The sequence below is a fragment of the Balaenoptera acutorostrata genome, chromosome 20 (genome assembly GCF_949987535.1).
Source record: "Balaenoptera acutorostrata chromosome 20, mBalAcu1.1, whole genome shotgun sequence".
Classification (NCBI taxonomy): domain Eukaryota; kingdom Metazoa; phylum Chordata; class Mammalia; order Artiodactyla; family Balaenopteridae; genus Balaenoptera; species Balaenoptera acutorostrata.
The window spans coordinates 5286058-5308547 of NC_080083.1; the positions used below are offsets into that span (position 1 = coordinate 5286058).

Below are 22490 nucleotides of genomic sequence, written 5' to 3' on the forward strand. Positions count from 1 at the left end.
CCAAAAACGATATTAAGTAAACCGTTTACACAAAGCCACCAGGCTGAAAAAGCCAAACTCAGACTCATTTCAGGTTCTAACCAAAATAAACTTTATTACAGTTTCAACTGGACAGTTAAACCTTTCAGGGTCTGTTCAACTTGCTGAAACGTGTAGAACCCGAGCCCACGGCTCTCCACGGAAATGAGACTATAAATATCGTGGTTCGTCTCTGAAGGTTGCCTTTCTTTGCAGTGCTCTGCAAGGCTCTCCCTCGGGCCAGGGTTTCAGCCGGGCTCCTCGGCCAGGCTCCTGTCACTGCCCTGGCCAGTCCCATAAGTCAAGAGAGGGAGGCTTGGTGCTCCGGCTCGGCAGGGGGTCGATGCAGAGCTGTCACTAACCCTCATGGGACATCTTTATGTCTCCAGGGGGGCTGGCAGGGATGCACCTGGCCTCTTCTGACCCTCGTGGTGGCCCCCCGATTCACCAGGGTCAAAATGATTTTTTTTAAATGACCATCAACTCTTGACCTTTGCACATCTTAAATTCTAATCCAGGGCCAAAACATTTCACAAGATGTGCTTTGATCTGCTTGAAAACAGAGAAAGACCAGAAGAATAGAAACATCCACCAACGAAGCCCAAGGTGAACACACTGTTTTGTCTCCTGGGGTTCTGTAGCAGGAAGCCAGAGAGTTCCCGTCCGCGTCCACTGTATCCATGGAAGGAACATGAGAGATCGCTTCTCCAGGCCTTACAGTTTACAGATCAGGAAACGGGCTCACGACAATTTTTCTTTTTCTTTTTTTTTTTTTCCTGAGCCTAATTTTTCTCAGAATTGTCTTCTGGACTCTGAAAAGGCTGTATATCCCTTTGCTTTCACACCAGTCATCTCCTAACCTCATCCATCCATCCATTTGAAGGATCCATTCATTTGAAGGATTCATTCATTTCAATAGATCCATCCATTCATTCATTTATTTGAAAAATTCATTTGAAGGGTGCCAGACACTGAGTTAGAAGTGGGTGATACAGAGTAAGACAGGGCCCCCGACCTCGGGGGCTCACAGGCCAGTTGAGTGACAGGTGGACCTACAGGAATTATAATACAGAATGATTCATGGTTAAATAAAGAAATTAAGTATCGTAGGAAGACAGGTTCTGCTTGGTCTCCATCTCAGCTCCTCCTCTTCCCCTGACCTCTAGACCCCTTAGGATTCAGTCCTGGGTCTTCTTTTCTCCTTTATCTACTCTCTTCCCCTAGGTGGTCTCATCTGGTTCCAGAGTTTTGAACAACTGTACGTTGATGAATATTTTTCTGTCTCCATCCCTGACCTCTCCCCAGAGCTCCACACATTCCTACTGCCCTCTGCCTGTCTGACCAGCTCCACCTGAATGATTAAAGAGGCATCTCAAGCTTCTGTACAAATAGTAAGTCATGACGTCTGCCTTCCCACAATGGCCCCGCCATGGCTTTCCCCATCAGCACAGTTGTTCTGGGGAAAAACTCAGGAGGCAGCCTTGACTCTTCCCCTTCCTCCCCTCTCCATATCCAAGTCAGGTGGATTCCTATCCAAGTCAGGTGGATTCCATCTCCCAAGGCAACTGGACCTGTTCTCCGTTTGCACATTCCCTGAAAAAATCTAGCTTCAAGACCCATCACACTTCCAATCTGTTTCCCATACTGCAGTTGGTATATAATCTTTTTAAACTTCAACTGGTATAATATCACTCCTCTACTTAAAATCCTTCAAAGGAATAAGACTTTCATTTCTGACAGAGGTGGAATAAATAGACTTATCCTCCCATATGAAATAACTAAAAAATAATACACGATAAGACATGGAAGCCACCTAAGTGTCCATCGACAGATGAACGGATAAAGAAGATGTGGTACATATATACAATAGAATATTAGTCAGCCATAACAAAGAATGAAATGATGCCATTTGCAGCAAAATGGATGGACCTAGAGATTATCATACTAAGTAAGCCAGACAAAGACAAATATTACAACAAGGACCTACTGTGTAGCATGGGGAACTGTACTCAATATCTCAGTATCTTCTAACAACCTATAATGGAAAAGAATCTGAAAAAGAATATATATATATGTATTATATATTATATATATATGTAACTGAATCACTTTGCTGTACCCCTGAAACTAACACAACATTGTAGGTCAACTATACTTCAATTTTAAAAAAAGATTAAAAAATACAAAATATATGCAGAACTATTTTTATAACATTAGATATCAGGCAATGAAGGAGAGTGATAGTTGAGACATGAAACAAAGTGAAGCCCTCTGTTGGCCCCAGCTTAGTGCCTGGAGAGAATGTCCAAGTCATGGCACAAAGACAGGGAAGAAAAGGCTTGGCAGCCTTGGTGAGTTGAGGAGCCAGTACTAGGAGTCCATGAAGCCAAGGAAGTCAGAGTTCAGGAGAGGGTGCTGGAGAGAAGAGAGTTAGAGAGAGAGAGCTGCAGAGGGTCCTCCTTGAGCTGCGTGCCGCTCAGTGCGTATCTGTGAGAGAACTAACTGATACAGGGGGAAATCCACGTGCAAGGATCTGAGAGAATGATTTCTCAGTGGTCACTCAAGAGTGGGAATAATTTCTCTTCTCATTAGTCACAGTGAAAAAAGCCTGGCGATGGGTCTTGTGCCACTGACAGGTAGCCTCTTCCTTAAGAATAAACAATGCCCCCCACCAACAAAAAACTCTTAGGAATTACAAGTTAAACTAAAAAAAAAAAAGAATAAATAAATTACAAAGAGCAAAAATCAATTAAACATAAAACAGGAAGCATAATAGAGAAAATAAATGAGACCAAAAGCTGGTTATATGGGAAGATCAATAAATTGGGTAAACCAGACTCATGGGGGGGGGCGGTGATATTAACAGTACCAAGAACGAGAGGCATGACATTACTATAGATTGTACAGATATTAAAAGGATTATTTCTTACAGACAGCTTTATGACAATAAATCTGACAACTTAGAAGAAATGGATAAATTCCTTAAAAGGCATAAGGCAAACACTTGCTCAACAAGAAAGAGATAATCTGAACAGATAATCCTTTATTTTTAAAAATTGAATTTGTAGCTTAAAGCCTTGTAAACAAAGGAGACTCCAGGTACAGATGCCTTCGTTAGTGAATTCTACCAAACATTAGGAAGAAATAACACCCATTAGAACAAACTCAAAGAACGCTGATGGGGGGCAATGCTTCCCAAACCATTTTATAAGGCCAGCATTACTCTGATACCAAATCCAAAAAAAGATGTTACAAGAAAGGAAAACTACCTAGGTACGAATTTTCTAAACACAATCTTAGCAAATTTAATCCAACAATATGTAAAGAGGATAATAAATCAAGTAGGGATTATTCCAGGAACGTATTTTTGGCTTAACATTCAAAACAATCAATTAATAGTCTAAAAAAAAAAAAGATGACCATCTCAAAAGATTGAGAACAAACATTTGACAAAATACAGCACCCATTCCTGATAAAAACTCTCAGTAAAGTAAGAATAGAAGAGACTTCTTTAACCTGATTAAAGGTTAAATCTATGAAATTTTAGGTTTTAATCTATGAAAAACCTACAAGTCATACACATGCACAAAAGTACATACCTTAGACCCAAGTAATTGATCCTATTTACATAAAATACTAGAAAATACAAACTAATTTATAGTAACAGAAAGGAAATCAGTGGTCTTCTGAGGTTGCAGTCAGGAAAGGTTCTGAGTGTGGGATTACAAAGCACCATAACAAAACTTTGGGAGATGATGGCTATGTTCATTGTCTCAAGCATGATGATAATTTCATGGGTGTATGTGTATGTCAAAACTGATCAAATAGCGCCCTTCACATGTGTTCAGTTTCTTGTATGTTAATTATACGTCAACAAAGCCATTTAAAAAATCCTTCAAAGGTTTTACATTGCTTTCAGAATAAAATCCCAAGTGACCTCAGAGTTCGACATGATCTGGTACCAACCTACCTTTTCAACCTCATCTTTTACCACTTCATGCAAAAGTACCCCCCAAACATACCAAGCAATTTCCTGCCCCAAGACCTTTGCACTTATATCTCCCTGTGTTTGGAGTGCTCATCCTCTACCACTTATTTTAGCTCTTTCTCATTTTCCAAGTCACCATTTAAATATCACCTCCTCACAAGGGCCTTTCCTGATTCTCTGTATTTTAAGTAGGCTCCTTCCAGATACTTTCACCTGCTATTACCTTATTTATCACTTCTACAGAGCTTACCACACTAATTTTCTTGGTTATTTGTTTAATGGTATATTATCCATCTTCCCGCAAGAATGTAACTCCTCGAGGGCAAGAATATGTTCTGTCTTACTCCTGCTCCTGGACCCAGCACAGTGCCTGGCATAAAGTACATTCTCACTAAATACTCATATATAAGTATACATGAATAAGGGAATGAGAGCAATGAACTATGTGCAAATTGAAAAAGATTTCATGGAAAAGTGACACAGAAGCTCAGTTGCGGGGAGTTCTTGTTAATTCTGTGATTACAGACAAGATTATTTAAACCATCTATTGATATTTTCTTATATATAAAACAGGGCTGCAAATAAGGATTTTAATGGCTATTGAAAGACATGAATTACACACACACATACACACACAAAAGACATTTATCATAGTGCCTGGAATATAGTAGCAGCTCAACAAATGAGTTCCCTTTCCTTTCCCCAATTCCAGCTGTGAGGAGGGGAGCTCCATGGGGTAAAAGCATGCTCCCGTGAAAGAACAAAGCATATTTGGAAGACCATGACAAAATGGAAAAATTTAGGAACATCATGGGGAGAAATGAAAGTCAAAACTGGAAATGCCCTTTGACACCAGGTTGTACAGGGACTCAGCCATATGCCCACTCTGGATTTCCATCTGTGAATAATAGGAAGCTGTAAAGGAGCATGGGGAGGGGAGGGGTGGAGGAAGTTAGGCTTGGGAGATTTAGAATTGACAAGAGTAACTCTAGTAACTGCATGAATACTGAAGTGAAAGGAGGTAAAGGCTAGGGAAGATGAGAGAGAAGAACTGGAATTTTTTAACTGTCTAGATTCCAAGGATGATGACGAAGAGAGGTATAGATTGTAATTTGTATCCCAGACCTTCACCTCCAAATATGTGTTCTGCCTTGGCCAGCACCACCTATCTCTCTTAGGAGAACCCCCAAAACTCACAGCATCAGAGCTGAGACTGTGTGTTAGAGCAGAGGGAGCTCTTTACCACCGGTTGAAGACAAAATCAGAATAGGAGATGGGGAAGACGTTTGAATGGTCATGAACTTTTGATATAATTTTTCATACCCAGAGGTTACTGATGAGAGCCATGGAGAACGTCAGTTCTTTTGATTAAGGAGAAAGAGAAAGGGGTGAAATGTTTAAAATCCCCAAGGCTACCAAGACACAAAACAAGAGAATTGGCAGCAAAGACCCAAGTAGTCAGGCCTAGTACAAAACAAGGGGATCAACAGAGTAATAACGGATTTGCCGTTTGAAGGTCAACACCGGGGGTTGAAGGTTAGGACTCAGGCTTCCCTAGCAACTCTGTTGAACAGGGACATCCCTTAACAACAGATTCAACAGGGAGCTAACTGGTAAACCTGGAGGTGGTTTCACTCTTCCAGAGGAGAGAAAGCTACAGAAAGAGAAACCCTCGTGACAAATAAAAATAACATTTTGCTGAGATTTACTCCTAATTGGAACTACAGGGGAGACTAATGCTTCGTAAGTTCGAATTTACAAGACGTGCCTGTCGGGGGCTGTTTATATCCTTGGAGGTGGCATTGGCATTTCTGACTACCTACTACCAGGAGACCAATGAACCTAGTAATGCAAGAGAATCACAGGTGAAGCTTGATAAAAATGCTGATGGCCTGGAGACTCTGATTTAGTCCACCTGGAATAGATCCTGACATTCGAATTTTAAATAAGTTCCTCAGGTTATAGTGATGTGCTGCCCAGTTTGAGAATCACAAATTTAGATTATGGTCTTGTCCAAACAGAGAGAGTTTGCACAGGTGTAGAAAACTCAACGTTAGAAAGTACAGCCTGATTTTTCCTTATGATACATTGGTAAGAAGAAACATAATACCTAATTGTACTATATAATTTACATAGTTGCATAATTTCAAGGAAGATCATTAAAAATATGGGTATCTTAAAATCAGTTAAGAATTCTCACTTCTCTTTGAGATGTGAGAATGGAAGTTTTGATTCTGAGACTTGGGGGGATAAAGGGTTCAAAGGAAAGTTTGAGAGAGCGCATTTCCAAAGCTCTGTTCCAAAGAGAAGGGGAAAGAGATGCCGCTGGGCTGAATTCCATTGCCCACAAATGGGGCAGGGGTAGGTGGTGTTTCTTTTAAACCCACGCCTGGTGAGAGGGGCTGGAATGAGACCATTCAGAGCTTTCGAGATGTGCTTTCTGTCATTGGGAAGGACACGTGGGAAGGTAAAGCAGCCTGTGTGTCTGGGAAGTGACTGTGCTCCTCTCCAAAGGGAGGGGATCAGACCTAAGTCTTAAAAAGGCATGTTGTCCTAAAGCCATTTTAAACCCTGTCCAAGAGGACTGTTTGAAAGTGCAATGCAATCCGACAGAGAAAGTTTTGTGCACAACCAGAAATCTCGGGGCTGAGGGGAGTAGTAGCCAAAAGAGAGGCCCTAGGATTTGAAGCCCAAGGGCCCAGCAGCAGCAAAGACTCCAGAGAGCTCATAACAGCACCTTCTGGAGGAAGAGACAGCTTTAACCCTTGTCCGGTACAAACAGAGCAAAGCCATCTTGAGATAGTATCAGTCCAATAAGAAATCTGAATATCCATTTTCTCTTCTTCTTTTCCTGTGTTCCAGCCCTGCAAGGTACATAAGCTAAAGTAAAGTAAGATGATGGTTGAGATGAACCAGACATAAAGAAAAAGCTGACTGTCCCTCCCTCCTAGGCAGCAGGCAACTAGTCCTAGCAGGGGGAGCAAAAAAGATATAACACTAAGTCAAGTTTGAAATTTGGGCTCCTGCATGGAATAGGTCATTTTACTAACTGTACTCAGACTGACAGGTGAGTTTAAGTACCCAACCTTGGGTCTTGCCATTCTTATCCAACGGCAAGGGCAATTTTAAAGGGACTGTGGGAGATAAAGTCGCTTTTTTGATTTTATCTCACAGGTTGAACATGTACAATGTACAGTTCCAAGAGTTTATTCTAACTGTCATCTTCTCTAAACCGTTTCTCTCTATTACCTTTAAGAAAAACAAAACCATGTTGTATTTGCCACCCACCTCATCTCACAGTTAGAAATCTCTTAGCTCATAGGTATGACCCTGATTTCCAGAGTTTCTGTAGTCAAATCGGAAACAAAAATAGAATAATGCAAAAAGACAAGCAGCAGCAGTTAAGAGCTGTTCCAAAAGCACTTTCCAAGAAGAGAATATGTGTTTTAAAGGTGCCTGGGATTTCTTTTAATTGATTATCGTAAGACACAGACATGGAAATGATCTTTCATGAAGGAAGTGTTTTTATACTCACAGATCCCTAGAAACACACAGGCCCACATGGGGAAGCACCAGGGTCAGTCAGGAGACAGGGAGTGAGGGGAAAAGATGGATAAGAGCTTTTCTTGTGGTCTAACTGGGAGAAAACATGTGAGGCAGGGTGAGCAGGCTTAGGATTGGCTTGTTTAAATCATTTCAGCAGGCTCTAGGGCACAGGGGATGCCCCTAGTTGTCTGCTACTTGGCCCTGGAGTGATTAGGGCAGGAGAGTAGCGGCCCTGAGCATGAAGGCCCTGGAGAAGAAGGGGTTGGAGGGTTGCATTTGAAAGGTTCACTAAGGGCAAGCTGTTTCCTACCTCTAGGGATTAGTTACACCTGGGAGGGGCAGTCCCCCCCCCCCACGGTCAGCAAAGGCCCTTGATGTCAGAGCATCACAAAATAGAAAATATAAAAGCATTGTTCACACAACGGAAAATGAAATATAACAGGGTCAACTGCTGTAAAGAAGTCAAGAAGTTGAGTCCTACAAGATAGGTACTGGATTTGCCAACCGAGTGGCCACTGAAAGCACTGTTAGGAAGCCATCTGGGTGGGGAGGTCGGAGCAAAAGGGATAAAAAAGAAAATTTTTGGTCAAGAAACAGTATCAGATTGTGAAGAGGTCTCTGCATATATGAGACACAAAAAGGAAAGAAAGTAGGCAGCGTGCCTATAGTAAAATGGTAGGATAAGAGAGAAGTTATTGTGTTTTGTGAGATTTGTTTTCGTTTCAGTGGACAAGAGAGATAAATATGCTTGTAGGCAGGAGACAAGAGACCCAGGCGGGGGCGGGGGGGGAGAGAGAGAGAAAGAGAGAGACAGAGACAGGGAGAGTGAGACAGAGACGGAGACAGAGAGAGAGATTGACCTAAGAGGTTGGCTTGAATTCCTGAGGGACTTGGACCAGCCTTGATTTCCAGCAGCGTGGAAGTGGACGTCAGGGCTTGCGCAGAGAGGATGCACTTATCCGAGCTCACGTGGCCGTACTGCGCCAGTGGAGACTGGAATCAGCTGGCCCGTGTGCAAGGCGGTGATGCTATACAGAGCACAGCAGGCCTCCTTGCGGGCTTTTATCAGGAGATTGTCCTTCATGTCAGTGTTTGGTTTCCTACATTCTGGATACAGAAGGCTCAATAGATTAAACAAAAGAGCGAGATGTTCCTCTGATGTGGGAAGGGTATATCAGTGTCCTGATCTATTTTTTTTTCCATGTCAAGAGTATGTTTATGGAGGTCAAGCGTTTAGGAACCACACCCAGCATAAAAATCGATCCACCTTTGTTTAGAGCAATATGTTGGCAAAACCATACCATACTGTTTGAATTAAGGGAGCCCTCTTTAAGAAGGCCAGCCCTAACAGGTTGACACCTTCGATGGCAGAGCCTAGTGTTCGTCCTCATAGCCAACTTGTGATTGATAAATAGACCCTCCCTCCCCGCCAGAGTATTCCCACTCTTATACCTCGTTGTAAAAATATAAAATCACTTCTCAGTGGATACGGTAATTCATCCATTATAGGTAAAAAAACGAGTGTGACCTGTTTGTTCAATCAACCATCCTATAACGATCACTGTCTCCATCAAGAAAGCACACCAAGCCCGCAGAGAAAGACAGTAAGAAACTTCCTCTTGAATATGTTTTTAAAATCCACCAAGCCTTGTCCAACGTTATTTCACTTAAATCTCTGTGAATGTGGCCATTAATCCCATGATCTCTATTTTATAGAGAAGTCTGTGGTTGGGAAAGTTTCATGTGATGGGTAAGAAGGTACTAGAACCTATTTGTAAGAAGGGCCAGAACACAGTAGAACGTGAGGGTAAACATGGGATTCAGGTGGTAATTGACAGAGTTGGACACGGAAGTCACCACAGACCCTTCCTTGGAGGTCTCCTGAGAGAGCAGTCAACGTGGGGAAGCGATGGCAGATGGGTTTTGCGAGCTTGAATTCTAACGCTGAGTTCCCTGCTACCCGAGCTGGGCATGACTCTGGCGCCAGCTTACACGGAGTGGACGAGGAGAGGAGAGCCAGAGAGGGTCCCCACAGCCAATGGACGGTGTTGATTTGCTCTGTTTGCCGCTAATAACGAGTGCTAGGCTGGCCTCGCTTCCAATTAGCCCCTGGCCTGTTTGGCACGGGGGTGATGAGAGCGCGGAGAGAGAGCCCTTCAAACTCTGAGCTCACTGCTGCCACTGCCTGGGAGCAGGACGTCATGGAGACACACGCACGCACACACGTACATGCACAGATCTAGAAACCTACATGTGCATGCACACACATACACGCACACACGTGAACGCACATGCATACACACATGCATGCATGCGCACACGTACATGCAGACATAAAACATACATATGCATGCACACACATACACTCACCTGCAAACTGGTCCTTTTCACACGTAGCTCGCCACTCAAAGCGGCCCCTAACACCTGCCACCTGACGTCACCAGATTCGGACTGCCGTCCCCCCGGAAGGATCTAAAAGGAGCATGGAAGGAATGTTTCTCTCCTTTACTCCATTAGAACTAGGACAATAAGCCAGGACCTCTGACTCAGATCCTGGGCTTTTTCTATCAGGAAGACAAAAGCAAGTGTAATGCAGGACCTCTGCCATCATCTTAACGATCAGGAGAGGAAACAATCCAATAAGGAGGAGTCCAAGTCAGTAACACACACCAGCAGTTTAGAAGCAGGAGTGCGCACGTGGGCCGCGTCTCGACAAGAGGCACCCCCCGGAGGAGGTGGGGCTCCTATCCGAATCTGCCTCGAACTAGCAGTTTCCACTGACCCAGAAAGGACCCCATCTTCACAAAGAATGGAAGCAGCCACCGTGGCTGGCCTCCCGCTCCGCCTGGTGTCTCCTCACTGGAGCTTTGGGCGAGAGCATCCCCTTCTCAGGGAGCCAGAGTGCACGCAGCAAGAAAATCTGAACTTGGAAGGACCTTTGCTCCAGGAGAAAACTAACTGTGACGGAGTCTGGCACGGAGCTGGGCTGAAGCTCCAGACATCCAGAGCCCTAATCATCCGCAGACGTTTCAGGACCCAGTCCCGGGCATCGGATGGTTCTCAGGAAATAAACAGGGAGAGAACCATCCCGTTTCCTCCACCCCATCTCTCTTCGCCGGGGCCCCTTTGCCCCATTGCAATGTGCCCTAACTAATCATCTTAGTAGGTGTTGGGTCAGAGTCACCAAGGGGTCTGCCTAAGGTCACTGACTTGCTTTGTTTACATGGCTAATTTTATCATTGCTTGGAAAGCTAATGGTACTATTTACACTTTAACTGTGATAAATGTCCAGTTAAAGCAGGGCTGGGCAAGTGAAAGACCAAGGCAATGAATCCAAACCTTCTTTGCACAGGAAATGTTAATATTTGTGAGCGCCCCAATCCTTCCAGAACCTTGTACTCGAGGAGGAGGAGCGGTGCTTCTAGCCCAGTGCGTCTCACACTCTGGTCCTAGGACAACAGGCACCAGATCCCCTGGCAGTGGTGGAGGGCGGAGCCCAAGAACCTGCCCTTGTCTGGCTGCTCTTGTGCTTTTGTTCAACTGTCAGACCACCTGAGGCCCCATCTCCGCGGAGGATGCAGGGAGCTGGTGGAGAAAGGAAGGTTCGAGGCAATGACTCGAAACCCAGTTGTTAAGCCATATTTCAGAGCCATCTGTTCTTGTTTAAGACTTCAAGGGAGGCTTGGACTTTTAATCATCTGTGCGATAGAACAGTGCTTGTCAAAAGTTAATGTGCACGTAAGTCACCTGGGCTCTTGTGGAAATACAGATTCTGTTTCAAAAGGTCTGGGGTGGGGCCTGAGATGGTGCGTTTTAACAAACGCATTTTAACAAACTCCCGGGGGATGCCAATGCTACTGGCCCACGGACCACATTGGATTCGCAAGTCACAGGAGGACATTCGTGGACAGAGACGTGACTGGATACGTTACTGTGTGTTGGCTCCCCGAGCCCCCGGCTCCCCCTCAACCTTTGCCTGCCTACAGCTCTGCCCCTCAAAGTCCACACCTTCCAACAAAACGGACTTCTTAACGCCGTCTGAGCAAACCACGGAATTCCCCTTCTGTGAGCTGAGTTCTCACGCCGCTCTCCTTTTCTAGGCTAGTTTCCTCCCGGCCAATTCGAGTTCGAGAACACCCGCTCAACCTCGGAGCGCTAGCTCAAATGCTTCATTGCCATGTGATGACCCAGCTCCCACCCTGGGTGAGCTTTTTGCTTTTTGTTTTTTTTCTTTGTAACAGGAAGTGTGTACCTTTTGACCACCTTCGTCTGATTCCCCCACCCGCCTCCACCTCTGATAACCACAAGTCTGATCTCTTTCTCTGAGTCGATTTGCTTGTTTTTAGATTTCACATATAAGTGAAATCACAGTTTTTGTCTTCCTCTAACTTACTTCGTTTAACCTAATACCCCTAAGATCCAGCCATGTTGTTGTAAATGGCAAGATCTCCTTATTCTTTATGGCTCAATAATACACTACCAAATGTAAAATAGATAGCTAGTGGGAAGCAGCCGCATAGCACGGAGATCAGCTCGGTGCTTTGTGACCACCTAGAGGGGTGGGATAGGGAGGGTGGGAGGGAGGGAGATGCAAGAGGGAAGAGATATGGGAACATATTGTATATGTATAACTGATTCACTTTGTTATAAAGCAGAAGCTAACACACCATTGTAAGGCAATTATACTTCAATAAAGATGTTTAAAAATAAAAAATAAAATAATAATACTCTCTTGTGTACGTACAGACATCACAACTTCTTTAGCCATTCATCTGTCAATGGACACTTAGGTTGTTCCCATGTCTTGGCTATTGTATCGCTTGTCTTTTTGATGGTGGCCACTCTAACAGGCATGAGGTGATACCTCACTGTGGTTTTGACCTCCATTTCTCTAGTGATGAGTGACGTCGAGTGGGGTGAAGTTTTATAACTTGCCCCGTACCATGTCCCGGATAACAGGTGAGGAAACCGTAACGTGGCAGAGCCAGAGTCCTATTTATATTAAGGCACTATGATTTAAGAACAGTTCTGTGGTGAAGCACGATGAGCCACTGGCTAAGAGAGTCGTGCAGACCACAGATGCTAAGGTGCTCTGGGGTGGCGAGAATGGTCACGAGGACCAGTGAAAAGCAGGGGGCGGGACAGGTGGAGGTGGCTGAGATGTGACATCAGGCACGGGTGCCGGCACCCCAGGCCGAAGGGAAACTGGACTGCTGCTTCGTTAGTGGCTGGGCGAACGTCCTGAACCTCAACCCCACCTCACATTCCACCTGCCCCAAGTATATGCCAGGCAGGACTCTCTGCCTGGGATGCGGCCCCTGAATTTATCCCGGTCCGGCACCCAGGGCGAGCCCAGCTTTTGTGACCTGGAGCCCAGATCATACAACCCCGCTCGTGGAGGGAGAAGACACGCTCTCAGGGAGTCTCCTTCTCCGCCTACGACCCTTCCTGAAGGGGGGAGGGGCCCGTGGGAGCCGCGGCACTGGGGGCCATGGGATGCTGGCGCAGAGCTTTGCCGAGATGGAGAGCCCTCAGCCTTGCGGCCCGTTTCCCTCTTCCCCTGTGACCAGGTGTGGCAGGGTAGGGCCCCCTGACACCTCTGGCGAGGCTGCCCTCCTTCACCTTACACTCTCCCCTCCCCCTGCAGCTTCTCTGCCCTGGATCTGCCCTGGGAGCCCCACCTTCTTAAATTCAGGGGGAGGAAGCCACACTCCCCAGCAAAGAGCTCTGCTTCGGTGAATGTTTGCAGCAGTGGGAGCGTGGGGCGGGGCTGGGGTTTGGGGGTGTCTCCCAGCCTCTTCTAAGGCAGCAGCCCAGTTCCCATCGCCAGGAGCCAGGTGCCCGAGCCAGCCTTGACCCTCCGGCACCTCCATCTGTCCCCTCCCCATTTCGCTTCCACTGGCCTCAATGATCATTCTCTCCACCCCCAGAACACCTTTACCATCCAGGCCCTTCACCACTCACTCAGCCCTTGGCTGAACCTGCTTTTCGTGGATGTTGTTTGTGAATCAGGATTACACAACAAAGACTGTAAACCCCTCAGTAACAAAAACCGCGTCTTAGGGTTTCGTCCCTTTAACTCCCAGTCCTGTTCCCTGAACACGGATGGCGCTCAATAACTATCTTCTGGGGGCAAAGAAAGCATCATCAGAGGATCTGGAGAACAATATCCAGAGCTAGAACTAACAACGAGGGGATCACATGAACCGAGAAAAGACAGTGAAAATATCTACCTCTGAAAGATAAGAGGGAGATGAATCAAGATGGGATAAGACAACATACCAGTGGTGGATATGTGTGTGAAATTCATCATAGCCTGTTCTGAACAATCGGCCACCTCTGTGCCCACACCCCCATGGATGGCAGGGTACCATTCCAGCCTGAGGAGATTTATATTAAGCATCCCAACATCCTTGCTGTACTAACTTACTTTGGAACCCCTGTTACAGGACAAAATTCTGGGGTAGAAGACTGTTTCCAATTCCCACTAGATGATAAAGCAGCAGCTATATGGGTACTCTTAGGAAGCAGCTGGAGTCTGGCACTGGCTGATGTCATGGGTTTTTTTAGGAGCACAGATCTCTGGGAATTGACATCCACCCTAGGCTTTCTCGGAGATGTGTTATGTCTAATCGCATGTCCTTCTGCTGCTGCCCCAAATGCCAGACCAGTGGTGGAGATGTTGTTTGCTCTGGCCTCTTGGGAGGTCCCCTCATGCCTCCTTGGTGATCTAATCATGAGAATCCTCATGTACTTAATTTACATGAGTCACCATTTGGGCAAAAGAGGCAATCTCTCCTCCAAAATATAGAAGCCAACCCACTCACAATACAAGTTAAACATAGGAAACGTATTTGTTCATCAGTGTTCAGTAGAAAACTAATTTATTACAAACTAGAGAAATGTATGAGAGGAGATATTCCCCTTTGTTGAGAACAACAGAAAATATTTTGACCAACACTTTCATAGAAATCAAAGCGCAAAAGCAAATGCCACAGAAAAACTAGAAATTTAGCATCACACTGTCCACGTACTTCGTATTTTCTTTTGGGTCCCTCAGTACGTTGGTGCACCCTGTACCGTATTCCCCTTGGCATTTTGTCTTCTGATGACTCGTGTGAATGGGATTAATTATATCTTACAAAGACAACGGTTCTATTATAATGGTGTTAAGATTTTATATATTTATTTTATAATTGACCACATGACTAGTTTCTTATCGAGTCTAGTCTTTTGTTTTTTTTTTTAAGTGTGTATGATTCCTTACATTTTTAGAGTCAGGTGTATTTACTATTATTACTTTAACTTCATTAGTTAAGAAACTGAGGTTCAAAGAGATTATAGAAAGTGATACAATTCTACAATTCAATATACAATTAGAAAGTGATAGAATGCAGAAGAGTTTTTACATGATGGGGGTTATCTGTCCCTTGAAAGTTTGACAGAATTCACCTATAAAAGTGTCTAGAATTGACACATTTATTGGTGGTAATATCTTTTTTCCATTTTTCTCTTAAGTATTTCAGATTTTCTGCTTCAGTAAACTTTTCTAATTTATATTTTTCTAAAGTTTTCAAGTTTTTTAGCTTTGGACCTTATTTATTTTCATAGTATTTTACCTACTTGATATCTGTGATTATACATATTTTCTAGTGCCTAAAGTTACATTTTGGAGTGTGTCTCCTTTTTTATTAGACAAAGTAAACTTTACCATTGACTTGTATTATTTATAAATTCTAATTCATTGATTTTTGCTTTTATGTTATATAATTTTTCCTGTTTCATTTTTCCTATATTCTGTGGTTTGTTTTTTCTTGTTTTAGTTTCTTGTTCATTTTTCTTTTCCCAATTTCTTGAGTTAGTATATTTCATTTTCATTTCATTTTAGGAATTAAAGTATTTATGATTATGAATTTTTCTTTGAACAATGCTCTGTTTGCCATTTCCCATAAATTTTAATTTGTAGTGTTCACATTATCATTGCTTTCTAAATATACTTTCATTGAAGATCAATGTTTCCCTTTCTTGCAAGAGCTACTTAGGACAGTGCATTAAAATTTCCAGATGATTGGGATTATTTTATTATGTTTTGGTTATTTATTTCTAGTTTTATAGATTCATAATTGGAATGCATAGTCAATACAACTTCTGTTTAATAGACAGCATGCCTATTTAAACCACCTTACTAATTGTATTATTTAAACTCTCTATCCCTTCCCTCCTGTTTCTTTTATTTAACAATGACTAAAAGAGCTATGCTAAAACCCCAAAAGCTGCTGTGTTTCTGGCAATTGTTCCTACGGCAGTTTTTATTTATCTATTTTAATGGTGTTTGGGAAGCACAAATACTCATGATTTTATATTTTCCTTGTGGACACAAGCTTCCATTAAAAAAAATATTTGTCCTATGTAATATTTTTTGCCTCGAATTCTACTTTTATATTAACATCACAATGTTTTCACTTGGCTTGTATTTGCATAATTTATTTTACCATCTCCTTTATTTTTAGAGTTTTAAACAAAATATTCTATTCCAATCATTTGAAAAGTCAGAGTGCTGGAAGGCTTAACAGCAAAAAAAAAAGAAAAAATCCACAGATACGGAAGAACCGCACGTACGGACAGCTGACTGAAAGTTATATTCAGATTTTCACTGTACACCTGTAAATTATATAATATTATACATCAATTATACTTCCATAAAAATAGTAAGTTAAACTCAGGTTCTCAACTTCACAGAGGGTCGGTGCCCCTAACCCCTGCATTGTTCAAGGGTCAACTGTGCATATATACACATATTATACACATATTGTGTGTGTGTGTGTGTGTAAGAGTATAGAATTGTGGACTGGATATGCACCAAATTCCTGATAATGTTCCTCTGAGGAGGAAGGAAGGATGCCCATAGCTATTTTAGTAATTCAGGCATGACAAGGACCACTAATTAGTATCAGCAGGAATAAAGAAGTGGTGAATATAAAGATTATTTGAAAGGACGAACTTATAGGACTTGATGGTACTTCATACAAGAAATCAAGAAAGCAGCATTTCTAGCTCAGAGACTGAGAGAGAGCATCGTGATGCCTTTTACTGATACTAGAAATCTGGGAATTGGACCTAAGTTTCAGAAAAATGATCAAGAATTTAGATGCGTTTAAATTTGGATTACATGACTCAGTCCATCAACAAATCTTTACTGGAGCGCCAGTGTATACTCAGGGACTAGCACAGTGCCAGGCATATAGCAACTTTTCAAGAATTATTAACTGATGGTCAAGGGCACACGGTCCTCTGCTACTGGCTGGGCGTGGAGAAGTCAACCAGGCAGGGTTGGGGCCGTCCTCATGGAACTTGAGGCTACAGTATAAGAGAAGACCTAAGGATGCATATGGAGGGCTGGCTGTTTCTAAAACAATGGATCTTCGAGGTTGCTGTAGAGGCCAATAATGGGGAGGTGACCTAGTGTGCATGGGGACGCAAGGAAGGCTCCAGCGTGGAAGAAGCCTTGAAGGAGAGGTTGAAGGAGACACAGTCTGTCCCACCTCAGGCAGAGGCTCCGTGGGAAAGACTGAGATCTCAGGCCAGGTGAAGCAGGTGGGAGAAATGGCCACCAGATAAAGGGGACACCTGCACGGAGACCCTGAAATACAAGACAGCAGGCAGGTTCCTGGACCTGAGAAGTGAGGGTAGGGCTGAAACAGAGAGGAGACAGAGCACGGGGACAGAAAGAGCCTCTTCGTCCACCTTGACCAAGGCTTTGCCCGGTGCGTGCCAGACCTGGGTTGAGTGGAGGCTCTATTGCCAATGGCAGTGACACTTGAATGTCTGGGTGATGATTTATGGGAGAAAACTCAGCCTCCTGAGGTCAGAGTGATGCAATGTTTGTCCCGCTGTGCGAACATTGCACTCGACGTGTTCTGAGGCTGTCAGTGCCTCATCAGAAAGATGGGAGAGGGAGGGAGAAGAGGAGGAGAAACAGCTGGATTCACTTACACTTAAGATACATATAGTTTAGAAATAAATGATCTGTCGAAGCGTGTCTTGTTTCTTGCTTATTCCAACATGTTTGAAAAGGTTTGAATTGTTTGGTTGAGGCCAGAATTCTCTAAGGATCAGGCTTTCACTTTGCTTCATGTCTCTGTTAACACTTATGGTCCCTTTCTGCTTGGCCTCATGTGATCTGAATCGAATAAAAATGAGTGACTAATCTAACCTCTGACTTGATGAAGCCCTAGATCTCCAAAATAGACTGTAACAAAACTGTCATGAATCCAACAGCAAATACTGATGGCTCTACCTTCAGAGATCATGCAGAATCCTACAATTTTGCATCAGCTCCCTGCTACCAGTGGGGTCCAGGCCCCCGCTACCTCTTGCTTGGGTTATTACTGTGTCTTCCTAAGCGGTCTTCTTGCGTTTGCCCTTGACTCCTCTATGGTCTAAGTTTAGGACAGCACCCAGAGATTTAGTTAAAGAGTTAATCAGATTTTAATTCCTTCCCTGCTTATGATCCTCCTGTATTAGGGTTTGTCTGAGAAACAGAACTAACAGGATGTATATAGAGAGAGAGATGTAAGGGATGGGCTCATGTGTTTATGGAGGCTGACAATACCAAAATCTGCAGGGTGGGCCAGCAGCCTGGAGAGTCAAGGAGAGCCAGGGGTGCAGTTCAAGTGCAAAAGTCATCTGCTGACAGAATCCCCTCTTGCTCCAGAGAGAGATCAGGCTTTTGCTCTATTCAGGTCTTCAACTGATTGGATGAGGCCCACCCACGTTATGGAGAGCAATCTGCTTTACTCAAAGCCCACCAACTTCAATATAAACCTCATCCAAGAAAACCCTCACAGAAACATCCAGAATAATGTCTGACCACCTGTCTGGGCACTGTGGTCCAGCCGGGTTGACAGACATAATGAACCATCATGTCTCCCAACAATGGCCCACAGGCCCCTCCCTGCTGGTTCTCAGCCATGGCTACACAATGGAATCACCAGGAGGACTTTGGGAACCACTGACCACTGGCGTCTCAACCCCACAGAGTCTGATCAGGAGTACGGGCTGGACACTAAGATTTTAAAAAGGTCTCGGGTGGTTTTCATGCACAGGAAAGTTTGAGAACAATTGCCCTATGTAACTGGCCCCTCCCACCACTACGACCTCCCACTCTGCTCCTCAGTGGATTCCCTACAGCCACAGCAGGCATTCTTTGAACACTCTAAACACACACACACCTACTGCACACACTTTGCCAGGGATGCATGGCTCACCTCCTTCAGAGTTCTCCTCCAATGCCATCTTATCTGTGAAACCTTTCTGGACCACCCCATACAACAGAGCAGTCTCACTTCTCACCCTGGCTTATTTTTCTCCATCACACTATCACCACCTGAAACACTATTATGTTTACTTATTCATTGTTCTTATATCTGTCTTCCACTAGAATGTAAGTCCTATGAGGGTAGAGACTATGTTTGTTCTACTCACTGCTGCGTCCCACGGCTTAGAACAATGCCTGGTATCTAGCAGGGGCTTCGTAAATATTTGTTGAATGAACAAAGGAGATATGATGTTTTCCCCCTAACAATTCAACTTTTTATAACACCGTGGGATACCTCCCATTTCTGCTATCCCATGGCTGAGGGGTCTCACACAGGGTCATTCAAACATGGAGGTGCTTTGGACAAACCAACTATTTGGTGTTATAGCCAGGCACTGAGATGCACATCTTCACAGAGAGTAGAACGGTGGTTACCAGAGTGGAAAATGCAGAGGAATTCTCCAAAGTTATACAAGAAGAGTAAGTTCTGGAGAGCTACTGTACAGCATGATGACGGTAGTTAACAATACGGTACTGGACATGTGAAATTTACTAAGAAGGTAGATCTTAAGTGGAGAGAGAGAGAGAAGAAGGAAGAGAAATGACAGGGAAAGAAGGAAGGAAGGGAGGAAGGAAATGGTAACTTAGACGATGGATGTATTAATTAGCTTCACTGTGGTGATCATTTCACAATGTATATGCATATCAAAACATTGAGTGGTACACCTTAAATATATACAAGCCCTATTCGTCAATTATACCTCAATAAAACCAAAAAAATTAAAAAAGAAAAAAAAGATGCCATGCTTTCTAACTGGAATCTTGAGTTATTTCGCTAACACTTATTTTAGCAGAGGTAGGGGCTGGATCGGGGAGAAGTGAATTTTTATTTCTATTCTAGACTGCTGTCTTCAGCCCAAGAGGGGCACATTTCCATTATGGACAAAATCACACGTGAAACCCTAAATTAACCAGCAACCCCATTTCCACTTTACGCCAGTGTTGGTTGGCACCCCCTTGGCTGGGTGTGGCTGCTTTGCTGACTCAAGACTCCAGCTCGTTATCACAGCTGGGAATCTCCCAGAAGGATCCTCCAGTTCTGCAGCTTTATCTCCTTGTTCTTAGCCTGGAAGGCTCTCGCTGGGCATTCGTTAAATTGACAGGTTACACTATTTAACTGTGCCAAACGCTTTCAGGAAAGCTTTTGCAGGAACTCATCTAAGCCCACCACTAGATAAAGCCAGAACCAGAGCTTGGACAGAAGACTCTTGACTCTGTCAGTTTCTCTCTCTGCCTCTTCACAGCACACAGGAAACTACTGGGCTCAGAGAATCCCAGAATCTCCCCCCTCCCTGTTCAATTTATCCTGGGAGCATGCTCTTAATGAAAGACTTGCACAGAATCCTTCACTCAGGTCTTCTGGGGAACCAAACCCAAGACATCCAGCGCCAAATACCAAACAGTTGCTTAGGATATATTTTCTTCATGAAGTAACAAATGAAAGGATGTTGGGTTGGCCAGAAAGCTCATTCAGGTTTTCCATAACATTACGAAAAACCCAAACAAACTTTTTGGCCAGTCCAATGCTTTTCCCTTAAAACGCAATCTCAGTGTCACCTTGTAATAAAATTCCTCTATTAGGATCACTGGCATACGTGATAACACATATATAATTGAGGGCAAGATTTTTTTTTTTTTTTACAAGCTGTGCATGATTAGATGCAATTTTCTTGGAAATTAAGCCTCTCTTTCTACCCTTGCTCCTTCTTTTGGTTCATCGGTCAGGCACTGCAAGGTCTATCTAATTGTCTATTGATCTGCATGAGAGAATTATCCATTCTGAACTCATGAAACATAACACCTTCTGGAAAGTACTGGATCCATAGGAAGCTGTAGAATAATGTGCATTGAAGATGCCTGCCTTCCAATGCTCGCTCCATACCCCCTGCTTCTCTGATGTCCATTGGTCCTGAGACTTAAGGGAACCATCTTGGACCTCTCTCCCACCCTCAACTCTTATGTCTTCATCAGTAGCACTTTGGCGCATCAAGTCAGACAAAGCCGTGGAGGACCCAGAGTCTATCTCTGTGTGACTATGTGCACAGATTGGGGGTGACATAAAGATATTAATAATGCATGGAGAAAGACAGCTGGACTTCCAGAGATTCGATGTGATGGAAGAGAAGGGAGAAAGAGACGTGAGTTTGGGACTGGAGTCTTGAAAGAGATAGATGATGTGGATTAATATAAAAATGAGCGGGAGATAATTTTCCAAACTAGCGACCATACAAGCAAGGATTTGGGATGCTTATGAGTGACAGGGAAGTTAGGCTGGAATAAAAGATGAAATAGCCAGAATTATCCCATAGGTTCATTCCCGCTCTAAGCGTTTCATCGCGCCCCACCCTGAATCCACATCAAGTACCCAGCTCCACCTTCAATTCTTAGCTCACTACCTCCAATTTTATTGCACTTTTGATGTGGTCCAGGTCACACCTGCCAGATCCTCAGCACAAGCCAGTGACAAGACATGGAGCCCGACCCTTACAGTGAGGAGAGAGAGTATAGCCCCATGGAGGGAAGAAGGGACCTGCCAGAAGTCTGTGGCTGTTGTAAGGCCAGACATCCAGCAGAGATCTAGAAAAGTGAGAATGTAGAAGACTTTGAAATTATTGGAATAATCGCACTGGGAAAGGAAGAAATGACATGACCACTATTGCAAACTTGCATGGGACCAGGAAGATTAGCAGGGATTATACAAATAAGAGAATTGGGATTGTGGGCATCAACATTCCCTACGGCAGGAATTGTCTGGAGAGGAAACGGTGACAGAAAGAAAGAAGTGTCATCCACCGCAGGGGATGGAGGTGTCTCTGAAGTGAGGGCGTCAAATGGGTGCACCTCGGGGTCCCATTATCTACTGCCGCATGACAAGGTAATCCCAACTCAGTGGCTAAAAACTACAATCAGTCTATATTTGCTCACGATTCTGCAATGAGGGCAGAGCTCATTGTGGACAGTTTGTAATGGATTAAATTGTGCCCCTCCTGAAGATAGGCTTAAGTCCTAACCCCCAGGACCAAGTAATGCAACTTTCTTTGGAAATTGGGTCTTTGCAGATGTAATGAAGTTAGGATGAGCTCGTTAGGGTGGGCTCGACTCCAATGACTAGTTTCCTTAAAAGAAGACAGAACTTTGGGCACAGATGCAGAGGCGAGACAGCTCCCTGCAGATTGAAGATTGGCGTGAGGCTGCCAAAAAGCCGAGGAATACTCAGGGCTACCAGAAGTTGGAAGAGGCAGGAAGGATCCTCCCCCAGAGCCCTCAGAGGGAGCAGGGCCCTGCCAACTCCTTGATTTCAGACTTCCAGCCTCCAGAACTGTAAGAGAAGAAACTTATGTTGTTCTTTAGTCACTTCGTTTGTGGTTCTTTGTTCTAGCTACTCCAGGAAACGAACACACAGTTCGTCTGCATTTCATGTGGCATCAACTGAGGAGGCTTGAGTGGGGCAAGAGAATCCAGTTCCAAGATGGCGCTACTCCCATGGCTGAGTCAGCGGTACTGGGTACCAGCTGTGAAACAGCTGCATCTGATGGATGGGAACCTCGGTTCTCCTCTACA

General features: G+C 44.1%; 1 long non-coding RNA gene across 1 annotated transcript in view; it reads right to left on the reverse strand.

Annotated features, from left to right (window-relative positions):
• Positions 1 to 254: 254 nt before the first annotated feature.
• Positions 255 to 22490, reverse strand: part of LOC130705970 (uncharacterized) — a 136684-nt gene continuing 114448 nt past the window's right edge. The window contains exons 2-3 of the long non-coding RNA XR_009006390.1: positions 9923 to 10024; positions 255 to 1070 (exon numbers count right to left, since the gene is read on the reverse strand). This is a non-coding gene — a long non-coding RNA (uncharacterized LOC130705970). The remainder of the gene's footprint in view (positions 1071 to 9922; positions 10025 to 22490) is intronic.